Below are 21,681 nucleotides of genomic sequence, written 5' to 3' on the forward strand. Positions count from 1 at the left end.
TTTAATAAGGGGAAGAAGAATGAATCATCCCAAATGAAATGAAGGATGATAAATTATCATTATGACCCTATTTATAATCGTCCACTAACAGAATTGTTAACAAAAGACTAAATTAGGTAAAACCATCAAAGTCGATGACTAAATTGAGCACAAAAAAAATCATTGCTCACTAAATTGAGTAAAACCACTATAGTCGATGACTATATTGGATATTAACTCTTTAACTTTACATGAAAGTGTAATTAAGCTTTTTAACTTTTAAAAAGTGTAATTAAGTTCATAAAATACTATTTTCGTGTATTAAAACCTACAATTCTAATTGTGACCTGTAATAGCAGGTTACTAGATTCCAGCAAAGCTCCAACTTACTCGGACGATTAATATCAACGACTTTGAATGGTCATCGGTCGCTCTCCATCTCCAATAGAGATGGATGATTGACGTCGTCTCCGGCGACCAATGGTCGCCAGTCACACGTTGAGAAGGTGACCCAGCACTTTCCTGGGCAACAACTTCTCCGTCGAATTGGTCGTCGGTTTTTCCCAACCATGGCGGTTAACGATGATTTAGGGCGGTAAATGGCAATTGATGGCAGTCAACGAACAGTTTGTGGTGGTCAGCAACATCCTGTACCGGTAACCAACGATAAATTGGGTGGGTTTATTTGTTCAACCAACGGTAAATTGGGTTTATTTGTTCCATTTTAATAAGTATTTAATTACACATTTTAAAAGTTATGGTGTCTAATTACACTTTCATGTGAAATTGAATGGCATATTTGACCTTTTTTCTTTTCTTTTTTTATTATTTACTCAACTTTATATATATATATAGAGAAAGAGTCATGATCAGGTGCGGCCGTGCTCTCCCGTGCGGCCGTGCAGTTCACACCACTCAATGTTACGAAATACACCACTCAATGTTAAGAAACACACCACACAAATATGCACTGTGGTGTGTTTCTTAACATTGAGTGGTGTATTTCATAACATTGAGTGATGTGTGACCGCACGGGAGAGCACGGTCGCACATGAAAATATATATATATATATATATATATATATATATATATATATATATATATATATATATATATATACATACATATATAATCACACATTCTTAAACTATTCCTTAATCCTTAATTCCTTACCTATTATTATTATTATCACTCTTTACCAACTTTCACTATCGCTTACATACTCATTACTACTCTCGTTATAATTTCAAGTATAACCAGTCGCTACTTCAACCTATTAGTCTATTACTATCTTTCTATATACTCTCCTATTACGTGTCAATGGGAACTATTACTATCTTCCTACATACTCTCCTATCGTGTGTCTAGCCCACCGATTATGGTGATACGCTAGGTGGTCGGTCGGTCAGCGCCTAAGCGCCAATTAATCAGCATATGCGGAATTTTGACAACACTGCCTATAACCACCCATTTGAAATGATAACGGGGATATTATCACACTACATGCATATTACATAGAAGAATGTGTTATCCTAAGAGCTTAATTGTCTATTTCATCATTTGTCTTAATAGTTTAAGTTAGTATTTATTGTTTATACGTAATAATGGTATATTGGAGATTTTTTTTAAAAAAAAATCTTTTTTTAAAACAAAAAATTATAATAAAGTTTAAACGAATAAATGTTTGAACTAACTTTTTTGTTAGTAATTTAATTCTTATGATTTTAGATTACCAATAAACATGATAATTAATTTTTCTGATAAAATTATTCCAAAGAAATATATATGTTCTCATCAATTATTTTATAATGAATTTAATTGATGATAAAGTAACAAATAGCTTCTTAATGTCAAATCTATCTATACTACATATACTACATATAAAAATAATATCCTCCTCCCAAATTTTCCCGCCCAAACTCAGGGGCATTTTAGTAAAATCAAATTAAGAATTATTTTATAGTAAAATTATATGCCATAATCCTACGAGAATTATTTTAGTAAAGCTATATATATATATATATATATATATATATATATATATATATATATATATATATATATATATATATATATTTCATAAAATTTATTGCCATAATCCCAAGAAAATTAAAACCTCTACTCCAATAGCATCTTCCTAATTTTATTTCATAATCCCATGAGAATTATTTTAGTAAAGCCAAATATATATATATATATATATATTATATATATATATATATATATATGGTTATTTTATTAATTAACTATATATATTTTCATAAAATTTATTGCCATAATCCCAAGAAAATTAAAAAGCTCTACTCCAGTAATTTCTTGCCATAATCCCAAGAAAATAAATATATATATATATATATATATATATATATATATATATATATATATATATATATATATATATATATATATATATATATATGGTTATTTTATTAATTAACTATATATATTTTCATAAAATTTATTGCCATAATCCCAAGAAAATTAAAACCTCTACTCCAGTAGCATTCTTCCTAATTTTATTCCATAATCCCAAAACCAAATATATATATATATATATATATATATGGTTACTTTATTAATTAACCATTTATATATTTCCATAAAACTTATTGCCATAATCCCAAGAAAATTAAAACCTCCAGTAGCATTCTTCCTAATTTTATTCCAACAGGTTTAAATTAACGTCAATTTCTTTCATATAAGTTCCGAGCATGAGAGATTGCCCCCTCACAACTTCTGAACTCAGCAAAGTTAGCATTCGTTTCGTAGGTTTCCGATCACAACTCCGATGGACAAGCTCAAGACTCAAGTGTAAGTGGAAATCCTTTGATTTCTTTCTTTAGATTCATGGTTATGCTTTGTTGTTCTTCCTTTCATCGTTTAGTTTATGATTTCGTGTTAACAATTGTTTTGAAATTTTTTGTAATTCAATTCGGTGATATGTCGTTTCCTAGCGATAACAAAGCCCCATCTAACTCCTCTGAGAAAGCTACGGTGGTGCATGCACCAAGAATTGCACCGACCTACTTGAATCGGTTGAAAAAGATGATTTTCGATGCGTCGTCGCCGGCACCGGTAAATCGCAAACATTCACCGGCATCATCTAGTAAACGTAGTTCAAGGCCTTTAATTACATATTGGGGTTTTCGGCACAGAAGAACTAATGAGATTGTTAAGTGCATGCTTTTACCAGCCAGCTATTGGATTAGAAAGGGCAATGGATGAGGAGCAAATGGCGGCGTGCAAGGGTTCAATTAAGTTGTTGTTACAGTTATGCAGTGGTAAAATTACATATTTTTCTATGTCTAAAAGTTATTTTTTATGGAGAAGTTTCTACGTGTTTTCTTTTTTAATCTGGTTTGGTTGTTGTTATAAATATGTTGGATTAAAATTACTTGCTATTCCTATCCCTTGGTTGTGTTTCTTTTGAAAAGTTTATCTTATACTCTTGCATATTATTATGATTTTGGGATAGGATAAAAATAGTAATCCTCCTGGTATAATCAGAGATGAAGTGGATCTATTGCATGAATAATAATAATCTAAATTTTATACATTGATGCCAAGGACCTTGTGGTCTAGTGGCATCAAACCCTTCCTTTTATACGGGAGGTGGTGGGTTTGAGCCAAAGTAGTTATGGTAATTTTTTTTAGTACTATCTATCATATTTTAATTAATTGCTACTTTTCTTAATATATCTTACTTAAAAGGTTTCATCATTTTTTTTATAATGCTGATCCATATGTTAATATGTTTATTTAGGTAATATATATATAGATAATTACCATACCTTCTAAATAACTCGTGGTAATTACCAATTGCATTTAACATCTAAATTTATTATGGTATAATTAAACATTGAGAATTCCTTCTTATGATGATTTTATTTTATTTTTTACTTCAAATAATATCAATTACTCGTTCACATCCTTTGATTACTTTTGAATAATATAAAATGTTAAAAATTATAGAAATAAATGAATTAATACTTTATGTTATTTAAATTTTATATTTTTATATAATTAATTAAGGAAATTGATAATATACCTATTAAGTCCATCATAATTAAAAGAGTCAACAATTGCATCCACTGAGGCTCGAACCCACTCCATCATCCATGTGGGAGTGTTAACCGAGACACCGGATGACACTAGACCACAAGATCATTGCCACTACTACTAAATTATTTAACAATTCTAATATTACGCATGTATAGATCATGTTAATGGCAATGTCAAAGCTCAGAGGCAGAAACAATAATTGAAAAAAATTATACGAGTAGTATTTTTTTTAAAAAAAATAAGGTTTAAAAAATTGCATGGAGAAGAGAAAGATGATTTTAATAAGCTTAGGAAGACTACGTCATGCATGACCGAAGTGATATACTGTTGGCCGCATAAAACGGCGGGCAGTTACGCCTCACATAGACGTTTACCAGTGGCCGCGTCTCCAGGATATCCAAACAGCCAAACTTATGGACTATGGATAACTATAAAAGTAACAATTTGCAATTTAATGATAAATTAATGGAATGATTAGGAAACGGTTATCTTATCATAACAATTATAAACGTACTTCTTCTCCCAATACTAAATCATTAAGTTAAGCTTATGCAGCCTTAATTGTTATAATCCGACACTAGTGTTTGAAATTTTGTGTCAAAAGTAGAATCGTGTACTCTGGGCGCTCTCATTCCCCGACTCCCCAAGATTGTAGATAACTCAACTAATCAACAGAAGCTAAACTTTTGTTCACTGCGCACAAGGAGTTCCCCTCATTTTGAGAGATTGCTCCACACTGTTGTTGTTGAAAATCGATCATTAGTCTCTTATGACAAATTTAACTTCTGTGACCATGCCGGTTGAGTTACCCATGCGGGCTAGTATGTCTGAAGATAAAACTAACAATCATTATTGTGTGGACCACAAATTAAAAATTATATTATTTGTGTACATAAAATACATTATTTGAGTACTGAAAGTACATTCTTTTGTATACTATCAAATAATATACCTTCACTTTATTTGTATAATTAATATAATGCATAAGTATAGATATGTGTTTAAGTAAATTTCTAAATATTTATAAATACACATTTAGTTAATTTTATAATTTCATTAACTTAATTATATTTCACATTGTCTTAATTATTATTAATAGAATTTCATTTATAAATTAAAAAAATTAACTTTTAAATTTTGTATGGCTTAAATATAGCTCCTAACTATATATATGTATTTAAAAAATTAAATGTTTATAAATTTTTTAACTAAGAGTATGAGTTTAAAAATATTTCAAAATGATTACATAAATTGATTAAAAAAAAGAGAGAGACATTTATAGTACTTTTGTTACTATATAGATATAGATAAATATTATATTTATATCATATCATATTATTAATTTCCTTGCAAAACTTTGCATTGATATTTGAGTTTTGTTTCAAATTAAATTTACATTGCTGATATTTTAAAACTTTGTGATGTGAACCTAGTTGGCCCCAATCTCCTCTTCACGCTCTAATTTTAAAGAATATTTTAAAATGGTTTATTAGGCTAGATGAAATCATTTTTGGAGGTTTAATTTGAGCTGAATAAGGGTTAATTTTTGGGTTTTAATAAGTCATCGGCCACATCGGGTTATAAGGTGATACGTAGGATTTGGGACGACGCCACAAGTGAGATTTCACACTTATAAGTCAGATTTGCCATGACCAAATCACGGCCAAACTCATCGAGTTTTAGAAAACACTCAGTTTTCTATCTCAAAAATTCTCAACTCTATATTTCATTTAGCCATTAACAAGTTGATTACAACCACATTAATAAGATAATTATTAAATATAAGATAAACTAATCCTAACCAACAAACTAAGATAAATATGAAAATTAATATAATCCTAACAAATTAAATCTAAAATAATTTTTAAATAATCATCCTAATTAATTAACAAAACTAATTCTAAAATATTCTAAGTGCCAATTGTTGATTCTCATGCCCACAACACTTTGTATTTTCAAAAATAGTAAATAGATGTTTAGAAAATATTTATTTTGTTTCAAAATGTTTTTCAAACCTTTAAATGTAGTATAATATGTTAGACATGTATGCCTTATAAGCCAACATTTATTGTTTTGGGCATTGATTTCTTATTAAATAAATATAATAAATGAATGTTTTATTTATTTTATTTTGGCTTAATTCATATTTGATATCATTTCATACAATCTTCTTAATTCTTCATTCTTAAGAGTTAAGAATATGAGTGACGGAGAATTAATAAATGAAGTATTATAAAAATGTTCCTAGTCATAAAAATTCTAATTGGCCATTAGAATACCGATAAGACTAGCACATTGTCCTTCTTAAGGTGAGTCTCATGCCATTATGTATGAGATACAGAGAGTGGACACGTGGATGATTATTAGAGAACAAGTCATTGAACAATGACTGGCTACAACGTACCACATGGTGTTTACCTACGTGTCGTCGGTATGAGGCTATAAATGTACTTAGTGGCCTAGTTCATATACGGAGACATGTGTGCGTTCAATAGAGGATCCACCGCCTTGAGGTAACAAGGATGTTCAAGTCTATTCAATAATCATATAACTAGACTTCAGGTTAAGAATATTGATTAGACATATTGACCAGATTTATGAGTTTGACCAAGTTTGACCATGACCTTTACCTGGTTCAGAACAAATGTTGCGTGGAAGGAATGGTGCATGATATTTGTAACAGAAAGGTTCATTATAATATATTTATATTCATTGTCAACTAGGTAGTCATGACATACTACTAGGTGTCACTCATGACTTACGAGTTATTTAATAATAAGTTATTAAATATTACTCGTTGCTATTTTTACTATGAACCTAGAAAGTCAAACCTTAGTGGTTCGTGGTAATGCTGAAAACTTTAAAAGAAATCGATAAAGAGTTATCGATATTGAATTAATACATTAATAACTGATTAATGAATTAATTCAATATTGGGTACTTTTTTATTTTTAAAGGTTAGCACCTTTGGGCCCAAACCAGACTATATATACCAACCTTAACCTTTTCTTAAAGCACATAAGTGAGAAACAGATTAAAGCAAATAGTTTTCATTTGGGAGTTCTCACGTGCCCGGCCAGTGGACGGACTAGAGGCTGGACAATTGGACGGTTCAAGCTGTTGATTCTGCCAAAGCACGTTTCAAGGGTAAAAACTTTCTAACTCTCCCTTAAACCTAAATTCTAGAAAAAGCGATTGATGCTTCCGGTACGCATGTATGGATTTTTCTAACATAATCAAAATCACTTTAGATCATAATTTAAATAGTAGATCAACGTGTGATAAGTTCATTGCAAACTTTATGGTTAAATGTTTGTGAATATAAGATAAGTTTTTAACTAATTTTTTGTTGGAATTTTATTTATTCTAGTACTATTATCTCTTCTTCATTTTAAATCGATAGATATAGAGATGAGACATCGTTAAGTGATAACATTTACAAAATTCTATAATTTATCATATTTTATAAAATTTGCTTACACCATTTGTACTATAAATTTTTAAAATGAATGCAATAATACTTACGCTTTGCCATTATCATAATGCTAAAATCATAATTATTAAATATTTTACCTTTCAAATTTTCAAAGTTGAATAAAAACATCATTTGTGTATGGGATAAATTTCTATATAGTAGTAATAATGTTGAAATTATTTTTAAAAGTTAGATGATGTAAAAATAAAATGCAACAATGATTCAATTGATATGTATATAAATATTTTAAAAAGTACATGTAAATAATCATAACCTGCAACAAAAAAGGTCGTAAATAACGACCAAGTAAATTAATAATTTCTTGAAAATGTCGAAGGATCATTATGTTCAATCACTCAAAATAATACTAAAATTGTAATGTGCATTAGAAATTATACAACAAACAAAATATTATAATTTTAAAATAAAACTATAAAATTTATGAAAATAAACACCTCTATAATATGTCGTGATTGAATATAAATCAAAATTATTCTTTTAAAATAGATTATAAAAAAATCAAGAAAAAATAAAAAAAAATTGAAATATAATTTAGATCTATAATTAAGAAATATTTACGAATGTTGCGAAAAAATATATAATAAAATACGTTTTAATAACGAATTTGATGTAAAGAGTAATGATTACTTGTTATGTTGACATTTCTACTAATCTAAATAAAAATAAAAATAAAAAAACATAATAAGTGTGAATCAATGTTATACCTTTCATTTATGTCCATTTTTTTCCGTTGAGTTTTTTTTTTTTTTTTTTTGTACATTATGTTATAAAAGTTGTACTTTATAATATATTAGACAAATATACCTCTACCATTATAACTTCCGTTATCTTTTCCACTATTGTTACCATGCGCATGAATCCACTATATATTTTCTTATTTTCTTCAATAATAATAATATATACACATTATATATTGGACTTATATGTTAGTTATTTCGTAAAATATAAATATAAAATTTTTAAAAATATTTTACATTAATATTTTTATTTACAATAATTTTAATATCTAAAATCTAAATAAATTTAAAATTTTAATATAAAATATTAATATTGGGCACCTACTTTTTGCGCATCGCGCATGAAAAAAACTAGTAAATTATATAAGAGTAAATATTAGTAAAGTTTTAACCGGAAAAAGATGTATGTGTTGATATAATTATTTGTTGTCATTAGTTTTATCTTCATAGCTTGACTATCCATGTACCCACTTTTCAGGTAGTTTACTTCTCATAATGTTTTGCTATCTGGATATATACTTTCCATGTAGTACAATATGCCTCCTTGAAGAACTTCCCGTTGTAGACTTTTTGAAATATCTTTTAAGTCTAGAAATAGAGGAGTTGGGGTCCTAATTTCATAGTATATTTGGTATCATCAAAATCTATTACAAATTATACGTAACAATATCTTCATTTTTTATGATGTCAAAACTCATACTCTCATTACATGATTGATTTTCAAATAACTTGTCTTTTGCGACACTTTTTACAACTTTTATTAAGCTATCGACTCATATATTCATGGTTGACACATAATGTAATCTAGGAAATGAATTTGCAAGTACAATGGTAAAGCAAAATTTTAAATAAGCTTCCACTAATTTCATATTACGGCTCTGTTTGGCAGAGCTTATTTAGGAGCTTATAGCTTATTTTAAGCTACTAAATAAGCTTATAGCTTATTTTAAGCAAAATTTTAAATAAGCTTCCACTAATAAGCTATAAGCTCTGTTTGGTAATGTTCTTAAAATAAGCTAGTAGCTTAAAATAAGAGTTTATTTTTTAACGCTACCTTTTCAAAATAAGCTAGTAGCTTCCTAACTTTTTTTTCCATCTTTAACCTTATTATTTTAAAGAAATGACATCATCTATTCTTTCTTTCAACCACTCCATTTTGTTGGTATGTCCTTGGAGCTGAGAATTCATGTCCTATCCCATTTTTGGAGTAGAAGGTTGAGAAATCTTGATTTTCAAACTCCCTACCATGATCTGACCTGATTCTAACAATCTTGACAATGCATCGATCTTTTGTAAATCCCACATTATGTTTCTGATGACATAATTGATAGATGCTAATCAGGTTATCTTTTAGTCCATGTACAAGCAACACTTTTGTCAAGGAGGGTAGACCTGCTACATTAAGAATTCCAATTCTTTGAATATCAACTTTAATCCCATCACCAAAAGTCACTTGTCCAGTATATGGGATTATGTTTTTCGAATATTCCTTGCTTCTAGTCATGTGACGTGAGCATCCCCTGTCAAAGTACCATTTTCCCTGATCTTTTCCTTGCTGGGCAGAGTAACAAATTAGATCTGATTTCCTGACCCAAATTTGTCTACCAACAGGTGTGATCCACTTCTTTTGGAATTTCTCAATTCTTTGATCACGGTAAAATCTATAACATTCAGGTCTTGTGTGCCCTTTTATATTGCAGTAGTGGCATACAGGAGGGTATTTTCTCTGAGTTCCCTATTTAGGATTTGTTTTTGACTCATATCCTGTGCTAGCAGGAACAAACGCAGTGTTTTGTGAATTACAAGAGTTTCGAGTATACCCCAAGCCATTTCGTATGTTAGGTGATCTTCCCGCATCAAGAATTTGATTCAGAGTAGATGTTGTGCTCATCATTTGGATTTTTTTTGAGAGTTTCCAAATCTGTAGACAACTGCATCACTTTTGAATGAGACACGGCTAGTTCAGCATCTTTGTCAGCCACTAGTTTCCTCAATGTTTCAAGATTCTTTTCTAGAAATTCATTCTTAGCAGTAGTTGTGGTGTGTGATTTCAGCAGGATATCCCATTTTTTGTATAGCTGAACATAGGATTGTTCCAGTTCTTCATAAGGTAGTTTATCAATATCATCATGATCTGAATCATTTTCTAAATCCAAATGAGATTCAGCCACAACAACTATGAATGCAACAAAGTTTCTTGAGATTTCTTCATCATCATCCTGAGTTTCCTCTGAACATTCTTCATCACTCGAGGTTTTTGTCTTCATGGATTTCTTTCTCTTAAGATAAGTAGCACATTCAGGCTGAATATGACCAAAACCCTCACATTCTCTGCACTGAATGCCTTTATTCTTGTTCTTATTTTCAGAGGCTTGCCACTGATTCGAGCGAGATTGATTTCCCATCTGGCCAGTCTGATTTGATTGACCCGAGTTTTTCATATAACTTGAGTTGGTTTGCTTGGTACCCGATTTTGATGATGTTGATGACGATAATGAAGAACTATTCGATCGATTTGACTGATTTTTACCTCCTATGTTTCTTCGATTTATCTGTTTCAGGATCTTGGAGAAATTTATGGTAATCATCGCAACAACCTCATCATCCAGATCTTCAATTTTCTCTTCTGAGTCGCATCGTTCAGCAATAGAGGCCACATTCTTGCCCTTTTTAGTGCTATTTTCTTGTGATAGAATGTCCATCTCATAGGTTCTCAGATTGCTCATTAATTCAACGACAGATTTCTTCTCTTAGCCTACACTTTCTTGGATTGCAGAACTTTCATTCTAAATCGTATAGGTAGAGATCGATGGATTTTTCTAACCAGTTTATCCGATGAAAAAGGTTCGCCTAATACAACAGCTTCATTCTTCAATTCTTGAACCCTGGCATTGAATTCGACTATTGTTTCTTCATCTTTCATACGTAATTCTTCAAATCTGGTATAAACTTGCTGCATCTTGGTTTGTTTCACAGATGAATCACCTTCATAGAGTTTTTCCAGAATCTCCCATGCATCTTTTGCTGAGCTGCATCTCGCAATTAATCCAAACTGGCCCTCATCAAGTGTCCCTGTAATTGTGTTCAACGCCTTATTGTTATTATCACTATCTGTAATCTCTTGGGCAGTCCATTGCTCGATTGGGGCTAAAATTTCAGTCTTATCTTCTTGCGTTCTTTTGAGATGAGTCCATCTGTGAGTAACCGCTTTCCAAACATTCACACATTGAGCTTGTAGATAGATTCTGGTTCTTTCCTTCCAGTAGCCATAGTTGGTACCTATCAGCTAGGGTGGTCTAGCTTGTCCTTCCATAATCACGTTTGTAAACACAACATAGTTAACAAGAGATATTCTGGGGATCGGATATCAAGAGATAAATCTTGAGACTACGCTCTGATACCAAGTGAAATTCAGACTCATTGAGTCTAAGATCTAAAGCCCATAGGTAAATTCCAATTAACGAAAGTATTTACTAAATTCATTGAAATTTTCCTAACAGGCTCTAGAGAAAGTGCAGCGGATAGTTCTACTAGTAGTGCAGAATAAACTGACTAAACATAAAGCAGTAAGGACTCAAGCAATTTGATAACCCAGTTCGGAAACTCAGTTCCTACATCTGGGGGGCATCACTCTGGTTGCCCAACTCTTCATTGATCAACAATATGAAATATATCAACCAATACAATTGTATCTCACGCGGTGTCTCTAGAATTTCATTATAGCACCATTCTAGAGTTTAACCTTGAAGAGTTGACAAGAGCACGATCTCCCGATCTTCTTGTATTGAGGCTCCTCCTCAACAGCAGCGCAACATGCATTCCAGAGTGATAAACTTGCCCAATATTTCTTGTGAAGTCGTGTCTTGAATCAAAGGTAGGTGATGAGTATAATAGTGAGTGTAAAACGAGGGTGTAAAATGTCGTTTCATTGAGGATTGGATCTATGGCACGTATTGTGTGAATTATTAAATCCTAGGCACTAAAGTATTGGAATTCACTAGAATCCAAGGAAAATATGATTTAGGAATTAAAATAAAATAAAAGATGCAAATAAAATAAGGGAAAAACTATATGATAAAAGAATGGGTCAGATAAGGGATATTGCAATCTTGATGCTCTAACAATCTCAAAATTAGGGAAAAATAATTAACCAAGGGATTTATTGGCAATGCACTCAAGAATTCAAGTTAGCTACTTTCGTAATCAATAACAAGAATTAGGCTAAAATTGCCCCACTTTCGTGATGCATCAATCATAGCCTTAAACACAAAAGCATTATAAGCCCCTAAATTACCCCTATTCTCATAGTAGGAAAAATTGGGTTGAAATTGGTTAGGCTGAGTCTTTCACCCAACTTTCATTGTGATGAAATCCTCTCCAAAACAAATCAATAAAAGTTGCGCATCAATTATCAATAAGAGGAAAATATAATCCAACTCAAACATAAACCCTAGGTAAACAATTATTTCCCTTTATGCAATAATCACAAATCTAGCATCAAGAATAGCAATAGGACCCTAATTCAAACCCAAAAGCTAACTACTCATGCATCATAAAAGTAAATAAAACAAAGCAATAATAAATAACCATAAACATAGCAAGAAATTTGAGAAGAAAGTAAATAAAGGAATAAGAAAACTTTACTGATGAAGAACAAATCCAATCTTAATCCGAGATTCCAAACTTGAAATTAAATAATCTAATATAAAACTAATCTAAACTATGCTAGGGAAATATAAAGAGAAGGGGAAAAATAAACTAAAACTAACTAGGGTTGGGAACTCCTTAAATTGTAGAGAATATGTAAAATATATAGGAGATAGATGGGCCTTGGGCCCATGAGACAACTTCCAATTCTTATTCTTGTTTCCTATTCTTTCTTGGTAATTTGCTTTTCTTCCAAAACTTGTCCAAACTGCTCTAAAATTCTTTGCTGCTCCTTGTGGATAATTCAACTCTTGGGATAATATAACACACAAACAATTCTCAATTTCATTAGGATAAAGAAAATAAGCATCAAAACAACTAAAATAAGGGGTGAATTATTGTACAAAATAGTAGATATCAGTAGGCTTTGTCAAGATCTCTTCTTAAGCTCTCATGAGAATCGCTTCATAGAGTGTTCTTTGTAAATTCTCTCAACCCCTCCTGAATAAAAGTTTGGCTCTTATTTAAATCTGTCAGAATCTTGTATGTTGCGCAATTAACCCACCGGTGATCAGATCATAGTCTTCATGTGCACACAAGAAATTTCACTAGTCAGATCCTAGCACATAAGGAATCTAATCCAAACCTTCAATCACCATTAGGTCTTTTTCCATATATGTTTCCATTGGGATTAGAGCCTCAGTGCTTCCAATTATCTCCTTTTAGTCGGGCGACGAACTGAATACGCTAAGCCTTGGCGGGCTTATTATTATTATTACTATTATTATTACTATTACTATTATTATTATTATTATTATTATTATTATTATTATTATTATTATTACTAGTATTTTCGCCCGTGCGTTGCACGGAATATATTTATTATAATATGTTAAGAATATTTAGATTGATATACAATTATGTAAATTATAACGTCGATATTATATAGTGCAATTGAAGAATTGAGTTTGATCGATTATGTTTTCTGATGTTATCATTGGTTGAATTTGAGCAAATAATTGTCCAATTAATAGCCAACGTGTGTGTGTGTGTGTGTGTGTGTGTGTGTGTATGCATCAAGTGCTGAAACATTAGACATTTTATATACCAATGTTTATGATTTGTATTAATTAGCCTAATTATCTCGTTGTCTAGCAATTCAGTTATAGAAATTATTTGTACGAATGATATATTTTCTATGTGGATATATAACAATTTTGTCATCTTTGTATAAAAATAAAACATAACATAACTGTTTTGAGTTACACATTATCAAAAACGTTTTTGTATACGACATTGGTAGTATATTGTATATTGTTATTATAAATTTTTATACTTATTTTACATCGCTAATGAAGTAAATTATCCAAAATTATAGCTTTTTAGTGCTCTATTTAAGAATGACTGGAGTAAATTATCCAGAACTTTAGTACTTCATTGATTATAAGATATTTCTAAAGCATGTATGTATAGATTAGCGCTGCTTTCTTTTAAGTGTATAGATTAACCTTATTTCATGAATGCTATGTTTGATTTATGGGCATGTTTTATTTGTTGTGTATTTTTGTCTAACAGTTGGGCTGTATAATCTATTGTATCTATTGTATTAAGAGCTATAATTCTACCGAAACATGTCAAACTTAATTTGGCTCTTTAGGGTATACTTTTTCTTTATCCTTAGGGTTTTATTTGTGTAATTAATTTGGTTTTATTTTTTTAATGTAGGTGTTATAGACTTATAGTTAGAGTTCTTAGAGTAAGATAATGATGTTTGAAAATTTATCATTAATTCCAATAAAAATGAGGTCATTTTATTATGATTACTATATATATGGTAATTAAGGAGTATACATTATTCTTAGTTAATATTCTGCTAATTATGATGTTCGTTTAATTATGAACGTAGTATGTGTATGTTTAATTTCAATTCCTTTAATTATGTTCGTAATATTTGTATGTTTAATTTCCTTTAATTATGCCCGTAATATGCGTACGATAAATTTCCTTAATTCATTAGATAAAATTCATATTACGTCAAATATAAAAAATAGATTAATAAAAGTATAATGTGTGAATTAATTATTAATTATCATAATTATTAAAATTTTATTCAAAAATAACCATTGGCATAATTTTATATGTGTAATAATTTGCATAATTATATGGACGTAATTCACAAGCATAATAATATGTGAATTGGAATAATTATCATAATTTTTTTAATCTCCTTTAATTATGGACGTAATATGTGTATTACCAATTTCCTTAATTTATTAGATAAAATTTATATTACGAAAAGTATTAATTCTTTAATTGTCATAATTTTTAAGATTTTATTTAAAAGTAGTCAAAGGAAGTGCATGCACGGATAATTGATATTATTTAAAGTAAAAAATAAATAAAATCGTCGTATTCTCTATGTTTAATTACCATAATAAATTTATATGTTAAATACGATTATTAATTATCACGGATTATTTAAATGGTAAATACTATATGGTTATTACCTATATAGATTACCATAATAAACGGATTAACATATGGATCAGTATTATAGAAAAGGCAGGAAGCTTTTTAGGAAAGATATATTAGGAAAAATATCAATTAATTAAAATATGATAGAAAAATTATATTAGAAGAATTATATTAGGAAATTGATTAGCTAGTACGAAGTATCAATTATGCTAATTTTTTCTAATTTTATATTTGTAATTAATGTTATAAATGAATTTAATAGGAAAATTTAATTAGGAACTTTTATTAAAGAGTTTTGAATTATTATTATTATTATATTATTATTATTAATTATTAATATTATGAAAATTATTTTAGGAAATTATATTAATAATTTTGGATTATTATTATTATTACGGATTATTATATTATTATAATTATTATTATTATTGTTGTTGTTGTTGTTGTTGTTGTTGTTATCCTAATAAGAATAGATTTTAAATTGAGGCTACAAACCAACCAGATATAGTTTGGACAATGAAGATACTGCCTAATCATAATATTATCGCGCACAAAAAAACATGTAATATTTTTCATTCAAGTATCTTGTCCTAACATGTAATTTTTTTCATTATCTCATAAACTCTTATATTTGAATTATTGTGACAAAAATAAAAATTAAGGACGTTAGGCATGTGACATTTTTTTTAAAGTACAACTATTGACTAAAAGTAATCATGCCACAATAATTAATTAAAGGCTGAAAGTAAAATTTGCACTTTTAAAAAGATCATATTTCTTAGAAAAATTGAAGTTGAGGATTGAGAAAATAAAAGCTAATCACGAATTCATGAAAACAATATTGTAAAAATACTTTTAAATACATCTCAAAAAAACAAATAAATACTGTAAGAAGAAAATAAAAATTCTGTATATACATTAAACTATGAATAACAACATCATTACTGTATGCCTTCAAACCATCCTCAGGTTGTGAATATCATTCTCACTTTTGCCGTGTTTAGGGATAAATTTCATTGCAACAGTCTAAAAAATAATTACCCATTTTCAACAGTGTGCGAATTGAGAAAAACCTACAACCAATTTACAACTAAAGTGTGAACTAACAATAACACTGTAGCATTTTCGCGAATGATTGTCAATGAGAAGATTTTTGGTAACTTGATATTAAAACAGAGACAATTGAATGCTTGTGTAAGTGCTAAAGAAAAAAGAATTAAAGTCAACCAAAAAAAAGTTGTGCAACAAATAAAGCAGCTCTATAAAATTATACCTAATGTTAAAATCAATTCGTAAAAAATCTCATGAGCACTTTCATCAACAACAATATAAAGTTAAAATAATTCTTTCATCAACAAAATAAAACATATTAATCATACCTCGGCTTAAGATCTTCCACTCCCAATGGATCCGAAACTAAATCAACAGAATAAATTTATAAAAGCATATCTATCGAAACACATCAAAACAATGGATTAGCTAGTATCAATTGTGATTTTCAAGTCACCAATCCATTGTATTTATAGGTAGAAAATGTGAGTGTTATAAATTTATTTAAATTTTCAAAAGGAAAGTATAATTAATTTTAATTTCTAAAGGAAAATGTAATTTATTTTAATTCTTAACATTATTATTATTATATTATTATTATATATTATATTATTATATATTATATTATATATGTAACCTCCATATACTATTAATACGTATGAATGGAAGAATGGAAGATAACCAATTATAATTAATACATGGTTGATTTAGATAACTAACTATCATAATAACCAATTATAATTAATACATATAAATGGCTATTTTTTATGAATATATTATATATATATGAATAATTAATAAAATCAATGATTTTACTAAAATGTCCCTGACTTTGGGCGGGAAAATTTAGCAGGAGGATAATGTTTTTATAGATATTATAGATTATTATTATTATTGGTGATTTTATTCGTTAGTCATGTCTTTACGATTTTGTTGAATTCTAGTCTTCTACAAGAGAGTCAACAATACTAGCTAATGTGTTAATTAGTGGATGAGCCACGATGGGAGGGTGTGGGGGCCAACGACGATTGAAGTTTACTAAATCAAATACATTCATATTCATTTAACATATTTCAACATGATTAATATATTATAAATTTATTAAAATTTAGATTTAGATCACAATCTGCGAACTTCGCAATATATCATAATCCATTAACAAAACCACACGCAAATTAACCACAAAAAAAGAGAGCTAAGAATATGTAATAAAAGAGGAAGAAGTGGAAAATGAAGAGGCAGTTAGTCGATTACTAAAAATGGATTGAAGCTGATTCATGATGTAATTAAAACGTTCAAATTCTCCAAAAAAATCCTCAAAAAATCTGTCTGGAAAACTAATTAATACGAAAATAAATGAGTTTTAGAGGAACACTAGAGCAATTCATTAAAATTCAAAAGATTCAAAGCTTCAAAAAAAAAAAAAAGGGAAAAATTACCTATAGACTTGTAGCTTGAAGAAGAAGATGTGAACTGTAGTCTACTTGTCTGGTTTGAAATTGAAAGCCAATAAAAATACGTATAAAATTTACTCTAAAAGCTTGATTGAAGGGAACAAAACATTTTGATGAGGGCCACAAAAAACTATTATTAAAAAAAATAAAATTGAGGGAGCCAAGACTTCCTACGCTTCTCACTTTTCTAGGTTGCATTATAATATTTTTTTAAAAAATAATTTGGGGCGAGGGGGGAAGGCCCCATGCACCAGAGACGGAGCCACTATGGGGGCAGCTGCCCCACTCCCTCATCCTACCCCTTTATATATATGTATGTATATATACACATATATAGCATTAAATTTTATATAAAATCTATATTTATGTTAAATAGTTTGAGTATCTTAGTTAGTTGAACTCCAAACTTGATGTTAAAAAACCTATGTCATAGTTTCAAATTTCATTAGCAGCACTTTAATCTATTTTTTATTAATCCTTTAATTAATGTAGTATATAAGTTTATAGTGTAATTCAAATTATTTTATCAAATTAATTATGTTTCATATTTTGTCATAAATATTGATATTTTGTCATTAACATTTCTAACGTCATTTAAACTTCACATGGTCATAACGTTACAGACTCGCAACCATTGCCTTGTGTGTTATCTAATGGAATAATTAAGATTGTTCAGTTTGGGAAATTTTTATTTAAAATTTTGGAAGTATTGAAAATAAAAAGATTTATAAATAATATTTATATGTTCTTCGAACTAAAAAAATAAAACAAAATATAGTATGGAGTATAATTATCTACATATGTTGTCTAAGTTGCAGAAATTTGATTTATTTTAAATAGGGTATTAGTTTCAAAATTTGTGGACGAAGTCATAGGCTAATAAGTGTTCAAAAAATCCTCATTTTATATAGGATATGATGAAATTTTTTGGCATGACAATAAATTTTTTGGTTTAGGGTTTAGGGTTTAAAAGAAATTCTATTTATTGATAGTAAAGAATTTTGATGAACAATTTTAATAAGCATAACGATTAGGCAAAAACTTGTGTGTGACCGTCTTACTGTAAGACGGGTCGGTCGGGTCAGGACAAGATGCAAATGTAATACTTATACTCACAAATGTCATACTTATATGCTCAAATGTAATACTAATCATGAATAAAAATTTTGTTACTTATAAGGGTAAATGTAATACTTTTAAGGGAAAATACAATACTTTTACATTTAGATTTAAAAATATTACATTTTTCCTCAAAAGTATTATATTTTATAAATAATGGACACTTATCAACATTACTTATTAAGAAAAATGTATTACTTTTCGTCTTATAAGTAACAAAAATTTTATTCTTGATTAGTATTATATTTGAGCATATAAGTATGACATCTGTACATATAAGTATGACGTTTACATGCTGTTTCGATCAGACCCAACTTTTCTCACGAATAAAGATCCGTGATACGGTCTCACACAAATGTGATGATATAAGTAATGAGAGGGGAAAAAATGGGAGGTGACGAGTTATAAGGCCAAGCGGTTATCAGTCGCTACATTCATGGTGGTGAGATGTACGGAACTTGGAAAAGCAATGTGTGATTGAGATTTAGCATTTGAGCAATTGAGCTCTGATCCTCCAATAGCTGACACACTTTCTGTTCACAAGTCAATTCCTCACGACCCCACAAGGGCCATCCACAGTTGAATAACTTGCTCTTACTCATTGAGCAATTACATTTGTGATTTATTTATAATTTCTTTCAGAGAAATAACTAAATAATGGTTTTTGAATAAAATGAGAAAGCTGATTCTTTAAAGTTTTTATTACTGCAAATCAAGTTTTTTGGGCTCCATGAGGGTTAAAAATTGACGCACAAAACGTGCGTCTAAGGTAGTGATGCCGTGAAAAAAATAACGAAATAATGATTTTTGAACAAAATGGAAATGCTAGTTCTTTAAAGTTTTTATTACTGCAAATCAAGTCTTTTATGGGCTCCATGAGGGTTAAAAATTGACACGCAAAACGTGCGTCTAAGGTAGTGATGCACCCAATATGGCGGGTGCATGTTAGGCGCGTAAGTAGGTCTTTTTTTTTTTAAATTTAAATTCTTCTAGAATTATTTTTCTCCCCCCCCCCCCACCTCTCCCTAATTGGCATGACAAAACCCCCCAAAAATTCATAACTAATGAGGTTGGTCGATCAATCAATCTAACTAATTAAATTATTTCAACTAGACCAAAGTATAGTCCAATGCGAGTAATACAATGAGCTCTACTACATAAACTCTCAATGTCTACTATCTCATTTTTACTACCTAATGTGATAAATGATGATAAGTTATCTTTAGGGATGTCAATTGTACCCGTATCTGACAGGGAACCCGACTCCCTGCCCAAAAGGGGACGGGGACAAAAATATGGGATCGGGGATGGGGGTGGGGGGAATTTTTAATTCCCTATCGGGGACAAGGGTGGGGATGGGGAGTACTCTTCCCATCCCTGAATATATATACATATGTGTGTGTGTGTGTGTATATATATAGGGAAGGGTTCAGGTGCGGGTATATCTTCCTGTGCAGTTGTGCGGTACTCACCTTAAGCATTAAAACGGTGCACCTTAAGTTTTTAAATGGTGCACCTTCAGTTGAGAATACATTGCACACCTTAAGTACACAAACCACGCACCTTAAGTACACAAGTCACGCACCTTAAGAACACAAACCACGCATCTAAGGTTTTAAAATGACGTACCTTAAGTTTCAACAACTGATGCACCTTAACCATACATATCACGCACCTTAAGAACGAAAATAATGCACCTTAAGAATGAAAATCACGCACCTTAATCTTTAGGTTTACGCACCTTAAGCGTTAACACTCATGCACCTTAAGCATACAAATCACGCATCTTAAGAAGGAAAATCGCGCACCTTAAGAAGAAAATTACGCACCTAAAGTCACGCACAGCCGCACGGAAAGCACCCTACCGCACGAGAACTGAATTATATGTATGTGTGTGTGTATATACTTATTTATTTATTTATTTATTTATTATAGCCCTAGAATACACACATATTTATATTTTCTTTTGAAAGGTAAACACAACAAACACATATATGTATTACTTTGTGTATAATATATACAAAGTATATAATTTTAGAAGCATTTTTTCGCGGTATGTCATAATTTATGAAATGTCATCATTGGATAGCATGTTTAGTTATAAAATACTCCGTATTTAATAATACTTTAAGTTGAAGATGAATATATGTGGGTTATAAATCTAAATATTTTTAAAAATTTTAATACTTTTATAAGTTATAAACAGCGTTGGGGACCGGGACAAGGAGTGTGGGAGAAAGTCGGGGGCGGGGATGAGGAGTATGCCCCCGCCCCATTGACATCCCTAGTTATCTTTATCATGTGCGTGGGTTCTAAAGAGTATAATTTGAGAATCCAAATAGTATTTTTCATAATACAATTGAAGAGTGTTAATACCCAATATAGTTCTTGACTGTAGTGGTTTTACTTAATTTAATCTTAAATGACTTTTTATGCTCAATTTAGTTATTGACTTTGATGGTTTTACAAAATTTAGTTCTTTGTTAAAAATTATGTTAGTGGACGGTTTGAATTAGGGTTCTAATGGTAATTTTCCATTGTTCATCCCATTTGGGAGGATTCCGTCTTCTTCCCCTTATTAAAATCTACGCATATATATATATATATATATATATATATATATATATATATATATATATATATATATATATATATATATAT

The sequence above is a fragment of the Ipomoea triloba genome, chromosome 3 (assembly GCF_003576645.1).
Source record: "Ipomoea triloba cultivar NCNSP0323 chromosome 3, ASM357664v1".
NCBI lineage: Eukaryota > Viridiplantae > Streptophyta > Magnoliopsida > Solanales > Convolvulaceae > Ipomoea > Ipomoea triloba.